Consider the following 16,748-nt stretch of genomic DNA (forward strand, 5'->3'; position numbering starts at 1 on the left):
GAACCCTCTCGTTTGTTTTGGAGAGGTCCGCCCGTATTAAGGTGACATCAATCGCCACCGTATCGATCTTGCGGGCCAGGGCCTCGTATTGCGTGGCGATGGTCTCCCTGATGCCATCAATGGCACCCATGATGTCCTGTAGGGAAAGTTCCGAAGAGACGGATGTGCCACCACCGGCGACGTCTGAGGGGGGACCGGCCGTTCCAGGAGAGCCTCTGCCCTGAGTGTAGCGGTCCATGTTGTTGGTCTGGACCGATCCTCCACGGAGGGAGGATTTAGTCTTACGCCCCTCGGGGCCCCCCTTGCCCCCCATGCGGCCACGGACTCCGAGGGGGACCGCCGATCAAAAGTAGTTGGGATACCGGCCCTGGAAACCAGCGCCTCACCCGAGGCCACAATATGGCGGTGCGGGGGGACCCAAGGCGATAGGCACTCTAGTGGCAGGTGGTGACAAAGCTTTGTGCAGAGGTCAGGGAAACACCCCGCCATCTCAATCGCTCCAACGGCCAGCCCCCTGAGGTCTGAAAGTGAAACCGAAAGTGGCCGAGCGGCCCCTGGCACCGCGCCGCAGCCGTTGTTGTTCAACTGCGACACGGCCCCACGGCTCACCTTCGCCCCGGGCACATCCGTCGGGTGGGTCCCAGAAGTTCAAACAACGATAACTCAGGATTCCCGGGTCCGATTAAATTTCTGAAAAGAGATACGTGCTCAGCCGGTCGTCATCTCCCAGATTCCATAAACCAAATCAGGATATTGTCAGGATAAATTCCGAGGAGCAGCGAGGGTCCGGGGAGCCCTGTGCTCACGCGACCATCTTGGATGCGCGCTAGGCTCCTCCCCCCTTCATTATACTTTTTGATTTATTTGAATCATTTCAGCTTTGCAGTTCCTATAAAACATGTATTTTTCCATATAAATAATTTTCAAAGGTACACTATGATGTCAATTCATTTGTAACTCCTTCTTCATGATAGTTATCCCTAATTATGCTTACGGGAGCATGAAAGATCAAATATATTCACTAACTTTATCCATTTCAAAATCTTACTTGTTTACTGTAATAATTCTTTTTTTTTTATTGTTTTCAATGTAATACCTTAAAATCAATCTGATCACAGTATCTAGTTAAATGTCAATCTTTACATTTCCCTACTGTGGTCCCTGGCTAAATAATGTCCTCCTACTCATTCACTGGATTGGGAAGGAAATGTCCCCTACTCGGTCTACAGTCATGTTCCTGTGTGCTGAGTGCCTGACTGAGAGCATCTGGTATCCTGGTTTTTTATTTTGGCCCCAGGTCCCTGATAATCTGGTTTGTGTGTGAAGGCATAAGCTTATTCTTTGACATGAATGAGATTATGGACAGGTACTGTGAGTGACCTGCAGGGGCGCACCAAGAATGCCCTCATCTGACAGTGGGTTTAATATGTCATGGGTTTAACATGTAGAGAGGTTCTTACTACGTAGTGCATTTTGTAAATCAGTAGTTGTGACCAGATATTTTTTTATCTGTGTCACTATAGTGGATACCTAGGGCCCACTTGTGTAAAGTTCTGCTTCTTTGCACTAACCCAGATTCTAGTGCTAACATCCTAAGTGTATTTTATGGGTATTTTGTCTTTATGGTATATACATTGTGTGAATGAGTGAACCAGAGTAATAGAAGCCTGTCGTCACATTTTGGAAACCTCTTGCTTGTTTATGTGCACAAAATGGAAATCATGTTATTTTCCCAGACAGTAGAAGTGTATTGTTCACAATAGGAAAGCTGAAGAGAGGAGACGTAGACTTGGAAGTGGTAAAATAGGAGACAGGTCTTCCTTTAGAAATTCAGTTAAGTCCTTTTGCCAAGAGCATCTGCTGATTAGCCTTCCTGAGCACTGCTATTTGGTAGGTGGTGGGAGTGAAGGGCAGGACTTTAGTCTCGGTTGTTTAGTGTGTGAAGGGTCATGTAGGTGAGACCAGCCTTTTGAAATTCCTGATTGCTGCTCAGTATGGCTGTTGATCACCAGGTGCAGAAAACCCACTCTTTTTAATGTCTCCGTTGTGGGGTCTCAAGGCTGGAGACTACCCTTCTGTAAGGAGCATCTGTGTCCACAAAGGCTATGTCTAAAGAGCAACCTAGAGAGGCCAGAGGAAAGAGGATCTGACCCAAACTAGTTCTAGAAGTGCAGACAGAGAATCTGCATCCCATGTCTGCTGTGTGTTTACAAAAGCGAGAACCACTGACAAATAGAATAGATTAATTAAACACAGTCATTTTTCCCTACAGCTTACGGGAGATAAGGAACTCTTGGTTTCAATAAAACATGGAGACAGGTTTACAATTAGAGATGTTAGAATGTTGTATGGGAAAGTTTAAAGGCATGCTAAATCCAACTGGAAAAAAAGGACTTCTTGAAGCCGTCAAAAACAAAGACTCTAAACCTTTTGTCACATTGTCAGCCAGGGTGGCAAACATTTAACAAAGACCCTTGAGGAAGACATTGAGGTAGACATTCAGCCTCATTCTTCTCTGTGCACTCTTGCATCCAGATTGTTTTGTGCAATGTTAGGAATTGACCAGTTGCCAAGGTATGTCCCCCATTATCTATGTTTTGCGTATGATATTGTTGTGTCCCATAGCTTGGGCATAGCCCTTAAGTTACTCAAGGTCCTTGCTGATATCTTTCACTCTCACCCCGTCATCTCGGTTTCCTATATCAATCTAGTCTCTAAAGTGATAATTGCTTGAGCCCTGATATCCTTGACCTGCAAGGGAGCTGAGATTGTTCCTGTCTTTAAAAAAGCGTTGCGTAACCTTCCCAGTAACTATCGCCTCAACAGTTTTTTTAATAATCTCCAGAAGATGTTTTGTAAACTGGTTCTTACAAAGCCATCTGACTGGATTGTGGACAACGATGCTTTAACTCAGTCACAAGCAGGATTTAGAACAAAAACTGGAACCGTGGACCAGGATTTTCACTTTTTAATGACCAAGTAGAAGATCATTGATATCAGAAGGAGGAGACCTTTTTGTCACCTTCATTGGCCCCTGCCTCTCCTTTGACTTGGTCCAGAGAACTAAACTCTGGGAAGTACTGGCAAACATGGGCATTTCAAGCTGCCTTTTTAATGTCATAATGCATCTCCAAGAGGGTAACTATGTGCAGATCTGATGGGGAACCAGTGGTAAACTCATGGAGAAAAATTATGTTAAGATTGGAGTCCACCAGGGATGCTTTTAGGCCCCAACTCTCTTCCATCTGTTTATTAATAATTGCATTTGTTTTCTGACAGATTGAGCAAATTATTCTTCTATTTTAGATGGTCAGAAGGTGCCTGTGCTACTTTTCGCAGATGCTCTTTTAATTTCAAACACTGTTGTGGTTTTGCAAAATCTTATTAGAAGATTCTCATTATTTTGTCAGTGTCACATCCTAGAAATCAATGCTGTCAAAACTAAATTCATGGCCCATATTAAACTAAAGACCTTCGGGGGAATTATATGATTGGGACCAAATATTTTGAAAAGAGTGCACATATTTGACTAATTAGGGATTAGACTTTCAGATTCAGACTAATGGGCAATCCAAATTACCAAGAGTTGATTGTTGATTAAACACAGGGCTGCGGCCTTAATTAGTTTTGCGAATAGGGCACCGTTCCACCCCATTTGTCCAGCAGAGGAAATTTGAAACACCCAAGTCAGGAGTGCTGCACTGCATGGTGCACATCACTGAGGCCACTGCAACACAACCTCTCTGGGTTTAGATGAAAACAATTTTTGGAAGGACCCTCTTGAATCTTGGTTGAGGTACACCTTTAAAGCCCTGGAGACTCGATCTTGTTCTAAAGATTATCACAGAGCTTGCCGAGTTATGTCCTATTTTATATTGGATCCGAGTATGGAGTACATCTGATTCAAAACCGTATGGAGACTACCTTACAGATATTGTTAGTTGCCACAACACCCAGAGGATCACTTGGCTGCCTTATGTCAAGCAGTCTTTGATTGGCCTGGGACTTAGAGATATTGACACCATCCATCATACACCCATGTGTCTAAATTGTTGTTCTCAAGCATAGATTCTGGGCCAAGTACATCGAACTAAGCAAAGTATCTGATAATGTAGGTAGCTGGTTTAAATCTTTCCTTCTTTACAGACATGTATTCAGGGCTGAAGAGTTTTAGGACTACAATAATTCTGTGCTCGCAGTATCGTATTACTTGTAGTTCAGTTATGGCATTTTACAAATGTTGTTTTTTCTTCATCTTCGCCGGCCCTTATGATTAAATCTGAGTTGTGCCTGGTATGTTCTTACCAGGAGAAAATGGAAGAACACTTGTTGTTCTTCTTTCTGGCTTACTTCAAACTTAGATTTAGATGGATTGTGCCCATGTGCCATTTATTGGGGCTACCAAATTAGGCTATTGCCCTAAGAATTTGTAAAAGCGATACTAACAAGATTGTGGGATTCGCCGTATGCACATTTTTGTACGGGGGCGTTGTGAATGTGGTAGCTCACATTGAATTCATTACCCTAACTGTCCATCCCATTGTCTTAGGATGATTAAGTACAGGCCCGTAGCCAGAAGTATATTTTTAGGAGGCATGGCCCTCAGCTATGACTGAACGTTAAAGCTGTTCTCTATAGGTGCATTATTTCCCAAATACCGGTTGTCCTACTAAATAACGACCCCAGAGTATCATGGTACAAGAATTTTGAGAACAGAAAGGTAAGTGAAAATAGGAAATTATAGATTTGCTATCCTTACTCCACATACACATACCTAGAATATATATATATATATATATATATATATATATATATATATATATATATATATATATATATATACTCTATTGCATAGGTACATATATATAGAGTAAGATATAGAAAAACTACACTTACCTGTCGACATTTTGAATTCAATATTCAGTCTTCATAAGTTTGTGCCATCAATATTCTGGTTTCGCTATTCAGCTGCAGCTATAAGAAGGAATATGTGGATTTGTTAAGGTACATATTAAAGCACCTGATGGCTACATATGGGGCCAAGATTTGGGGTATCACCAAGTGCAATTCAATTCAGGCAGAAGAAAACAGATTTTGTAGAAGAATTTTAGGGGCTCCTGTTTCCACAATCAATTTTATCTGTCACAGTGAACTGAGTGTACTCTTTGTCGAAGACTATATTAGTGGTCGCACTTTTTTATTATGGGTAGCAGTATGGAGAAATACGGAGGCCAGTCTCAAGAGGCATTATTTCAGTTTGCCTCAATTGCGCCAAAGGCAGAAGTATCCCTTGGTTGGCAATGGTGGAATCTCGTTTGCGTAAGGCTGGATATCAGCATTTGTATGAGAATCCTGGTGGTTCTCAAGCCATCAGCAAAAAGCAGTTGCAGCTAGTTTTGTTGAAATCTTTACAGGCTGAAAGATTGGCGATCAAGATCGCAAAGTAGAGTGTGGCGGCCTACATGAATAATGTAGCGAATAGATCGATCGCAAGGGATTTACCAAAACCTATAGGTCGCTGGGAGTGTAGTCTATTTAAATTTAAATACTTTACCATGCCCATGTGGCATTCTTGAGAATCAATGCTGATTTCTTTTTGGGCAGTTTTTACTCATTATACACAAAGCGTATTCTGCTGCCCCTAATTAAGAGGTACAAAATCACTGATTTTAGAGTAGCACACAGTATGCTGCTACAACTTAATGATGATGAGTGTACTTTCCATTCATGCACATTTTTCGAAATTGCTGTTTAGGCTCGCCTCACAATGAAAACTATGTAGAATGATATTATATTTTAACAGCTCCACCTCTGGTGTGTCTATATGCCATAGTTGATATGCTTTGAATAATTCTTATGAAAAGTTTGTTTTAAATGTTTTATTACACACAGATGTGGTTTTTCGTGTGTTTTTAATGGACTTTTATCGATACTTTTGCACCCAAATAAAGAGGAATTTAATTGAATATTAATGCACACTCAATCAACTTTTCACAATCCACCCTTAAATCCTACCAATTAGATGGGATTTAAAAAGAAGGGTGTAAAGTTGTAAAGTAGTTTGTCTGTCTCGCAACTATGTGTATTTCCTAAACTGTTCAAACTTTATCTAATGCAAGTTCTTAAAAAACAAAAAAACAGATGAGCAGAGACTTCCCTCTCACACCTCTTACCTCACGTGGTGGAGCCTCAACACTCAAAATGTTTTTTGCCAGAGGATGTTCGGCCTGGGACAGTATTTATCAGGAAATCATCACACCTGGAAGGCCCGATAGGGTAAATGTTACCTCACGTAAATTAAGGAAACTTTATATGCTTCATAAAGTGTAGAGTTTCATATTTCCGAACCACTTTGGAAGTGGAGTAAACTTGCCACTAATTTAAAATAACTTTACAGAGAGCTTGGAGTATATCCATCAAGAACAATTTGTGAAATTAGTCGTGAATAGTGTGTTTAAACATTTTAGGAATGCAACAATGGTGAAACCCAAATAGAATTTAAATGTCACTTTGCAGGGGAAGTTTCCACAATGAATTTCACTATAAGGTTGTGACAAAAGATGGACAGTTAAATTACATTTCATCAAAAGCTCCAGTCAAAACTGTATGGACTTAAAACAAGCTCAGACATTGGCAGATACCCCTCATAGTTACAGGTAGGTTGTGAAAAAGGTGTTGTACAAAAGGAGACTTTGTTGGACATCGACCAGCAAGACAGATAAGCATGGTAAAGTATAGGAAATTGCGTGAGCCCGGAATCAGTCCATATGAGGCCTGTGGCCTGGCTGAGGACACTAGTTTCATCTCCAGTTAGAAGAGCCAAAGATGGGCAGGCACCAGCGCTGCTTCTAATCCTCTGAGTGGTGGTTTCATGGTTTGCACCCAGGATCTTTTTCTGTGAGAACATCTCTAGTTGATGCTGCTTCTCTGGTACCTCCCATTTGGATACTACAGAGTCATCCGCTTCTAGAATTATGGACATTCTGACTACTTCACAAGCAGTAGACTTGTTGGATAGGACTAAAGGTGGCACCCTATATGTGGCTAATATTGCTTGGATGAGCATTCACTTTTCTGAGTGGTGATTGTAGAAAGCTTGGAAATCTGCAATGCGTACTAGAAATGGAAAATATGTACTAGCTGAGGGAATGTTCATTATTACTTCAGGTGCAGTTAAAAGTCAAGCTTCATGTTATGAAACAGTTAATATACTGTTATTTTTAAGTGTACACTAGAAAGTCAAACCACCTAGCTAATAGAACTTGGTTTTCTCAGCAAGTAGATTGTACTTTCCAGTGACTAAACTAGCAAAGGTAGACATGGCTGATATGCATTAAAAGAAAGAGCATCAGCACATCTCATCAAAGGCAAACAGTAACAATTTACAAGGGGTGTGCTGACACTCTCGTCTGGCAGCACAGCGCTATTTGGGAGATTCCTGTTATTTTATCCCACTGGACATCACTAGAGAACGCTTTTCCTGCCACCCTGACGTTGTTCTAGGCATAGGGGAGAGCCGCTGTGGACTACACATCCTATAACCTCCTCTGAGACAGTCACTTGCACTCCAAATCAAGGTTAGTTAAGTGTTTCACAGCTCCACTGCCCGGGAGCTGCGAGGGCCAAGGGTGAGCCTGTCCACGCCAGTCAGAGCCATAAGGAGGCTGGGCTTGGACCACCCTCTTGGTTCGTACATCTGGACTTACTTGGACTTTGATGTACTGGCAAAATAATCTATAAGTAGCTTGTTTTAATATTGGATTTCTTTTGAGTTTCATCTTTGCAGAATTGGGGATTATAGTGGCACTTCAGATTACTACATGATGGCTTTTGTGATGCACTGCTAGTTACTAAAGCTGTGATTACACTTTAAATATCTCTTCCCTGTGGCCTTACTTATCTATTATGCGTCTCTGCCCTGATGATTCTGAGACAATTGGTAGTACAATGCATTTGTACAGGGTTTTTTCTCACTGAATATTGCCTTAGTCATAAGAAAGTACACATCGGACTTTAATTCAAGGCACAGCAAGCACGCAAAATGAACGTGTAAGTCATCAAGTTGCAAACTTTAAGAGATCGGCCTACTACTAGTGGAGGTTGAGTGTCTTATTAGTACAGACCCACAAGGGCAGACTCAAAATATATGAGTCCATTAAGATCCCAGGAAACTCGGGAGCCATACCCAAGAAAAAACACATTCAGGCCTCACAAGCGACAGCTAAAGTATCATCGAAAGGCAAGAAAGATGCTCCATTCATTTCAAGTTTCTTTAAAGCTCAGCCTAAAAAAGACTCAGCTGTGAATCATCCCCAGCCCCAGATTCTCCTACTGTAGATCTAATTAGTGATTTGTATACACAAAACATGGCCGAGCAGATACAGACCCTTCCACTCTCTGGACCAATGGAGTTTCTGTCTCGGCAAGAACTCCCATGCTTAGCTCCTCTGGTGACACAGTTAATTTTTTGCAGCAAATAGCAATCCTTAGAAATTAGGTGGGGGACACCTTTTTATTTGTTAAACCAACTTAACATGAGCAAAGTCAATTCTGCAGACAAAAGTATTTTCATTACACACGATCGTGTCAAACAGCTTCTGAATAAGGTAATAAGATCCTGTGAACCCCAAAATGTGGTTTTTCCAAAAGAACCCTTACAAGAGATTAAACACATGGAAGTATCCAGAGGGAGTGGGGGAATTGATAATAAGGTCCAGCTAGTGCAAACCGCAAAGCCCAGGCATTTTGCTCCAAGCTCTAGCGAGGAGTTTGGTTCTATTTGACGACCTGTCCCCGTACAGAGATTGATTCTCAACTCGGGCATTCGGTCACAACTCACAGCTGCACTATATTTCAAACAAATGTCTTGATAAGAAGGCATCTGATGATCAATGGAGCGGACGAGGCCCTAATAAATAAATCCATTAATTGGATTTGACAGGTGAGAGGTCGTCGCTGACTTATAAGAGAGGATATTCTAGGAGCCACAAGGCACTTGTAAGCCAGCACCAACTTTGATAGCATTGAGTTAACTCTCGTAAATAGTATATAGTAAATAATGGCCTTTGATATGCGTAATTGTTCACTGTTCAAAACGGATATCCGCATTAAATATAGGCAGCCCAAGCATAATTACTGCAGTGACTGCGCTAATCTGCCCAATCACCTTCACAGAGAATCACCTACTCATATGGTAGATTGACAACCATTTTCTATCATTAATCTTTCACATTCAAGGAATAGTCCTTATCTGGACAACTTAGAACAGGGCATGGTTAAAGTCTCCTCGATTATTTTCAATTATTTTGCCACTGACACTCTTCTAGTTGTCAACTCAATGGATCTATATCAGTTGGATCCACATCCCTACCAACACCCCAACCCCCTCCCCACACACAGTGATTGCACCAATTTTGAAATCATGGACTCTGGCACTCCACTTATGCTCTATATCACTAGCGTGGTTGGAGAAAGGGCCACCATCATCTCCTGGCCTGTTGCAAGCCTTAAATCCAAATTTGTACTTCCTGATTGGAACAATTTTATAGAGCTATATGACATTTGCCTACTCAAGGAAACATGGTGTATGGATCCTGTTTTCAAATCTGGGTACCTAAATTATTCAATTCCCGGACATACACTCTCCTGGTGGGAATCCCTCAAGAGGATTAACGATTTGGATTAGATCAGATTTGGATTGTAAAATCAAAAGGTTGCACATTGATTGCCCCAATATTCTGGCCATTCGGTTAGTGATAGACAATAGGAGAACCACTGTTATTTATAACATCCATGCTAGACCGTTTGGGGGAGAACTGAGGTCTAAGACCATTATGAGTATTTAGAGGTGCATCACAATAATTCACGTTTGATAAAAGCGGGAGACTTCAACACCATGTACGATCCCTTAGACAACAATGATATTATTCAGGTTAGAAGAGGAGGATGAGACGTGGGGTATCCCTCAGCTTGATCTCCCTCATACAAAGTTGAACAGAGGCTGCTCTGCAGTTGAAGGTATTTTCTCTGGATATTGGGATAAGATCCACAAATGGCAGAACTAAATCTGACTGGAAAGGGTCTACCACCTATAGGAGTCCCATACATTGTAGTCAGGTAGATTACATTTTGATGGATTTACAACTATGGCCATCTCTTATGATAGAGATGGTCATAGAAAGAATTGAGAGTGACCATAACCCGCTATGCCTCCTTATGGATTCTTTCTGCCCTAAGCTAGAAAACAAGAACTACATAGCTGTTCACACCTGGGATATGAACCCCACAAATGGCACGCAATTAATTAAATGGCCTCAGGTTGTTGAGTCCCCAGACATTCTTCTGATAAAAAATGGAGACTTGCAAGACTGCCTATCGGCATTGTCTGAAAGTTATTTTTCTGCACCGAGTGAGAAGATCACTGATATTCACGACAAAACTTTAAAGAAAATGTTCTCTGGTTTCACCATTTCCACAGAGAGCTCTAGAAGGCACCTACCTAGAGCTTATAGTTGGTTTAATAAGGATTACAGATTTTTTAATAGACACCTAGGCAAGGTACGGAGAATGAAGGATACCCAGCAAATCTGAAAATGAAGGATACCGAGCAAATCCATTTGGCCAGGAAAATGTACAAACTGGCACAGGTTCAGTCTAAAAACAAATGGGATGATGGAAGGTGGCGGGACCTGTAACTGGTTTGTGCCACTGAGAATTCTAAGAGATCTGTGCCCTAGTCAAGTGGGGAAGGGATGCCTGAGCCCCCATTGCCCAAAATAATATCACTCCTTCAGCTCGGTTCGATCACTTTATGAATCTTTATTCAGTAACTCCCCCTCCTATTAAAATGGATGAAGAACCAAGGACTCTTTGTACAGATTACTTTATTGCCTGATCCAATGTTTAATTTGATTTAGATGATGTTTCCCTTGCTTTGGATGCAACTGTCTGAGATAGGGCGCCATGACCAGATGGTATTCCATCAGATATATTTCTGCAGGATAGAGTGAACTGGTCCTGGTACATTCGTACTCTGTCAAATGCCATTGTTTGTGGAGTCTCAATACTGGACTCTTGGAAGGGAGCTGAGGTCATCCCAATTTATGAAAAAGGTGATAGATTGCTCCAGTGTATTTACAGGCCAATCAGTTTGATTTACTGTATACAAAAAATCTTTGCCTGTCTGGTTTTGGGCATAATACACCTGTGGAGCTGATCCCTGTATCCTTTGCAGATACTCAGTCCTCCATCTCCAGGGAGTCCAAGTTATGCTGCACATGCTGCTGTTGCTCAGGGGATGCTTTGAGGACACTTCCATTTGGCAAGCTCCTTGAGTCTCTACAGGTGGACTGTGCAGAATTTACTATGTCCAATACATTGGACTCCTTGGGCGCTTTGGGCTTTATATTATGATTTTCAGGAACCAGCCCAACCAGACCTATCGTAGCCCCAGTCGCCATAGTGTCCCCTTCAGCTCCCTGTAGTCCCCCAGAGATGGCAACTCGTCTGGGTTGCACATGACGTGGGCGGGGTCAGGAGACTCCAAGTCTGACTCCTACATTGCTCCATGTAGGCTGAGTCAGTCATCCCCCTTTGGGGCCTGGAATTCTCTCTTCTGGCCTCTGCGGAGCTTGCCGTCCACCATCCTGCACTACAGCCAAGCACAGGGTCCCAGGCAAGATGGCCATGACAGCTGCCGGAGACTGTGCATGCCTCCCACCAATCACGGTATGAATACGGGGCGAGCCCACAAATCCGACTTCACCAGTGAAGATAGCTTCGCAGGCAGCTGAATGCCTTGGGGAGTGCCTGCAGAGGCGAAAGTCCCACACAAGCATCTGGGGCATTTTTACTAAGTCACAGGTTCATGCTGTCTGCACTCAAAATCTGTATAGTCTGGTTAGGAGAGTTGTAGCACTCTCAATCCTCATCATGAGGTATAGAGGTACGGGGCCAGGATAGTCAGCCACGCACTGCCATCTCGCTCCTTGAGACAAACAAATCTTGATCAGACTCCACAATGTCTACAACACTGTCATCACACTCTTGCTTGCCAGCATCCATTAACTGTCTACCCCTTGACCCAAGAAGGTACCACAACCAACTCCTCCAAATCTTCAATGATGATTTTCTGCTCCTGCATTAAGAAATTATCTAGCACCCACCCTTCTAAAGACAAAAACGAGCAGATCACCATCATAAACTGCGGGAAATGGCTACACGTAGGCACATGAATTTCAAGCTGACATGTCAAGCAAAGAAAATGAAAACTCAGACAGATAAGAAGCCATCAATAAAGAGAATGCACATAGAGAGATCAAGATATGAAACTAAATACCAATGAGGATATAGTTCTATATTCACAATGCATGCTCACACTTTTTTCCCTAACCTATCCCCAATTTTATAGTATAAAGTTGTTAGAATTGCAATATTGTTATGGTTTTAATTATAATATCGTTAAGGTTTTAATTAACTGAAACAATAAAGAATTGATTGATTTATTGATTGATTGATCGATCCTACCACCAAATGACTGTATTGTTTCAGCCCCAGCCCTCTTCACACACTACTCAGTGAGCAGCCTGGTGAAGGCTATCAAAGACTGGCCAATCAGAAAAGGCTGCTACAGGGCTGCTTTAGGTAACTTAAGGATCATAAGTTCTAAAACTACTTTACTGTAATAGTTACATTAAATCTAACCTTGACAAGTTGTTGGATTTGATGTGACCATTAATATGATACTTTGAATGATCTTGCTAGCTAGCTAAAAATCAATTATATACTTTATTGAGTTTAATCAAGTCTTCCCATGATAGCCTATGGGTCCAGCAGTACTTCAAAATTGAAAAACTACTTTAGCGGTTCTTCCTTACCAGGGCATATAAAATATTTTTTGTACTGTCCCTGCTTTTTATAACTAAGCTCCCTATGCTTGGGGCATCTAGAACCAACCTTAGGGGTGACTTTTAAGTAATAAAAATTTAGTTTTAGACTTTGTAAGTACTTTTAATTATTTTAAAACCAGCCTAGAAGGCAGGCCGCATTAGAATGACACCAGACACCACAGCAATGCACTCTTATGTGCATTAAGTCCACTGAGGTCTCTAAACCTACATGCCATTCAATATACTAGGGACTTTCAGGTAGGTTGTCTTTGCCAATTAGAATTGTACCAATTACCTTATACCGATTAGAGGACAGAGCACTGCCCCTGGGCCTGGTTAGCAGACCCATGGCATTTTCAGAGTCAGAAACCTTCAGCATCTAATAAAAAATCAGGGGGATCAGGGCAAAAAGGATGACGTTCCTACACCTGCATTTCAAGGTACAGTGCTTAATTATGTAAAGGACGCAGGGTCTTTCAGGTGCTTCCTCAGATAGTCTACATTGTGTGGTGAAATACTAGATTCTGAGGGACGGCCAAGAGTCCTTTCAGAATTTACCTCCAATATCCCTGCTGTCCAGTGACTTCGCACAACTTCTGCAAATACTGAGATACCATCTATGTTTCCTCCACAAGACATTTTCACCACACACATTTCCTATAGGTAGGCACATTAGTGGACTAGGACCTTGGTAAAGACTAAGGAGCTTATTCCGAGTAGGGCAGTCCTGAGACCGCCATACTTGTGGTGGCGGTCTGACCACCGCCATCACTGCGGGTCCACTTGTTGTATTACATGTGTGGCAGTCGGACCACCACAGGACCTCTGCCTGTATTTGGAGCCAGGCACCTGTGCCTTTGGCAAAGAGGACAGGGGCAGGAATATGCTGGCGGACCTGATCATATTCCGACTTGCAAATCCAATGGCCATTTCATGGTGGACATGCAAGTAAGGGGGCCCTACCAGGGCCCCCCACAACCTGTGGGTCTAGGGGTGTATGCAGGTGTATGCAGGTGGGGCACATGTTTTGACTTACTGGAATTGCACCCCCGTTCCTGCACAGTGTGGCATGCACAACATGGTGCATGCCACATTGTGCAGGAACGTGCTAAAGACACTGCCACAGCGATGGTCTGTTGTTCAGGCTCTCCTATGAGCCTAACTCAGCCGCCTCTGTGAGACAGCCACAGCACCACCCGCCTGCCCTGGATTCAAGTCGAAATCTGGCATGCGGTAGCACCACAAGCTTGGCAGTCCTCCTGTGGAACTTGTCATCAGGTCCTGTAGGACCGCCACCGCTGAGCCCACAGGAGGGCCACAAACGCCCATGGTGCATCAGCCTGCCAGATTCCGACTTGAATCCAGGGTGGGCAGATGGGCGGTGATGCTGCGGTCTCATGGTGGTGGCAGTGTTAGGCTCATAGGTGAGTCTTAACAGCAGACTGATGCCATGACAGCACCTTCAGCATGTTTCTGCACGTTGTGGCATGCACCATGTTGTTCATGCCACACTGTGCAGGAACAGGGGTGCAATTCAAGGGGAGCGCAACATGTGCCCCCTGCTTGCACCCCTGGCTCAGAGGTGGTGGGGGGCCCATGTCCGCCTCCCTTTTCATGGCGGGCTCACCACCATGAAATGGGCGGTGGATTTGCAAGTTGTAATATGCTTGGTGGTGCCACATTGGCACCTCCGGCATATTCCTGCCACTTTCCGCTCCGCCACCGCAGATGGATCCTCGATCCCAGCAGCGGTCTTGGGGGAGTTCAACCAACATACTCGAAATACGGCGGGCGTGGTCGGACTGCCACCATGAGTCCAAGGATCACCGTACTCGAAATAAGCCCCTAAACCCACACAGTTGGCAAGCGATGCAAGCACCCAGCACCACAAAAAGGCAATCATAGTTGTTCAATGCTCCATTTATGTTTTACGCTGGTATTACTGAGGAGGAACATCTGTGAAGACAGTATTAATGTTCAAAAATCAAGAACTGGTGAATGACTTTTGTGTGCAGCGTAACATAACTCCTGGCATATTCACATGGAAGTGAAATAGAGTGGAAATAATGAAAGGTTGTCATGAAAATGTTTTGCTTCATTAAATGTGCTAATCCTTTATATACCACAGAAACTGTTCTCAAACAGCAGCTATCTCGAGTGATCACCGAGAACACAGAAAAGTCCTAAATATTTTATTTCTCTTTTATCGGTCAGGTGTGTTTAGTCTTACAGTGCCTCCGAACAAGACCCGTATATATATTTAATGTAAACTACTATTCTATGAAGGCTATTTCTAAATGGATTGTATTGCTAGAGGAGGTCCTATTTTGTGGAAACAGACTTAAACTGAAAGCTAAAGACAAGATATACAATATTAATATAATTATTACAAGAGCTGTGCACAAGTAGATTTTCTATTGCTGGCTGCAATATTGTGTGTTGAACAAAAACTCTTTTTCTTAGAGGATTTAGAAGGAAACATTTAATAAAAAGAAGATCCAGTGCTTCAATGCAATCTATAGAAAATAATTAGTTTTGGTGAATAACATATCCAGTAGTATCTGGTGAACGTGTATATACTTCTTTTCCAAGACGCCTTTCTACTTTTGCATGCTGTTTGGATTTCTTTTTGCAGCAATGCGTGCTAGAATGACAAAAGGCGAGAACACAGTTACAGAATGTTCTGCATAACGCTGCATAATTAGTCTTTTCTAAACAACGAAGAGTCCTTCACTGCAGCATAACTTCAGTGACTTGCATGTGCTCTACAGAGACACAGAAATATCAGAAAGAAGTGCTACATCTGAGCATATCTAGTTTTATGAAATGCTACTTTTCAGATCAAACTGAAATATCAGTTAGTGCACCTAACGTGAGCTCACTTCCTCCTTCCTTTCACTGTCTACAATATATTATTACTATTTTTGGCCAGGCTTAAAATGGTGTCAGTCCAGCAGGGGCAAATTCATTGGGGATATGTATGAGAGTTGCATCACATTTGCACCATGCAATGTGGTACATGTGTGACGCAAACTTCTAAGACAGATTTATGAAGCCACGCAAAGCCATGTTGTGTGGCTCTGAGTGTCTTAATAAATTTGGAGTAGTGCAAATCGCTGTGTTGCGCTACTCTGCCCTGGGTCGGTGTTCCATTCTGCGGCATACATAGAAAGATGAATATACCTCAGGGGTTGTTTTTGTACAGAAAGGTGCCCACTCATGCACAGAAAAAATCCTGGTTCACCACAGGAACCCTTGCAAGGGTGCCTGCGTTGGCGCTAGGCTGCCAAAAGGGCACCAGCGCAAGGGAAGGGACAGGAACCGTAAAATACGGCACATTCCTGTCCTTTCCCTATGGCACAGCACAGCACAGTAAGATGACTTGCTGGGCTGCGCTGCACCATAGTTTCATAAAATTGCGCCATAATAGTTCTCATTGTAGTTCCCTCAATGAGGATTCATGTATAGTATTCCTATAGTCAATATACTTTATTCGGTTTTTGTTTGCAAAACCATAAAAGTTACACAAATACAATACATAAAGACAATAAAATATTAACACTATAAATAATTTAAAGACATGTCTAAAAGAGAAAATTCTACATGTCCATAAAGTGTTGAGATTTCAAAGATACTTTTAAAAACCCTACTATAAAAATAATACAATCATCCTTCAACAATTGAAGGTACATAAGAGCTGGTCTGACTTGGTTAAAATTTAATTTCTTTAAAATAGGAACTAAAAAATACCTCCTTGGGACTTCATATAAGTTACAAAAAAACATAAAGTGCAGCAAATCCTGAGGAGACTTTCCGTCGCAGCCACAGGACGCTAGCACTTGACCTCTGGAAGCCCCCTTA

Source organism: Triturus cristatus, chromosome 4_1 (assembly GCF_964204655.1).
Source record: "Triturus cristatus chromosome 4_1, aTriCri1.1, whole genome shotgun sequence".
Taxonomy (NCBI): Eukaryota; Metazoa; Chordata; class Amphibia; order Caudata; family Salamandridae; genus Triturus; species Triturus cristatus.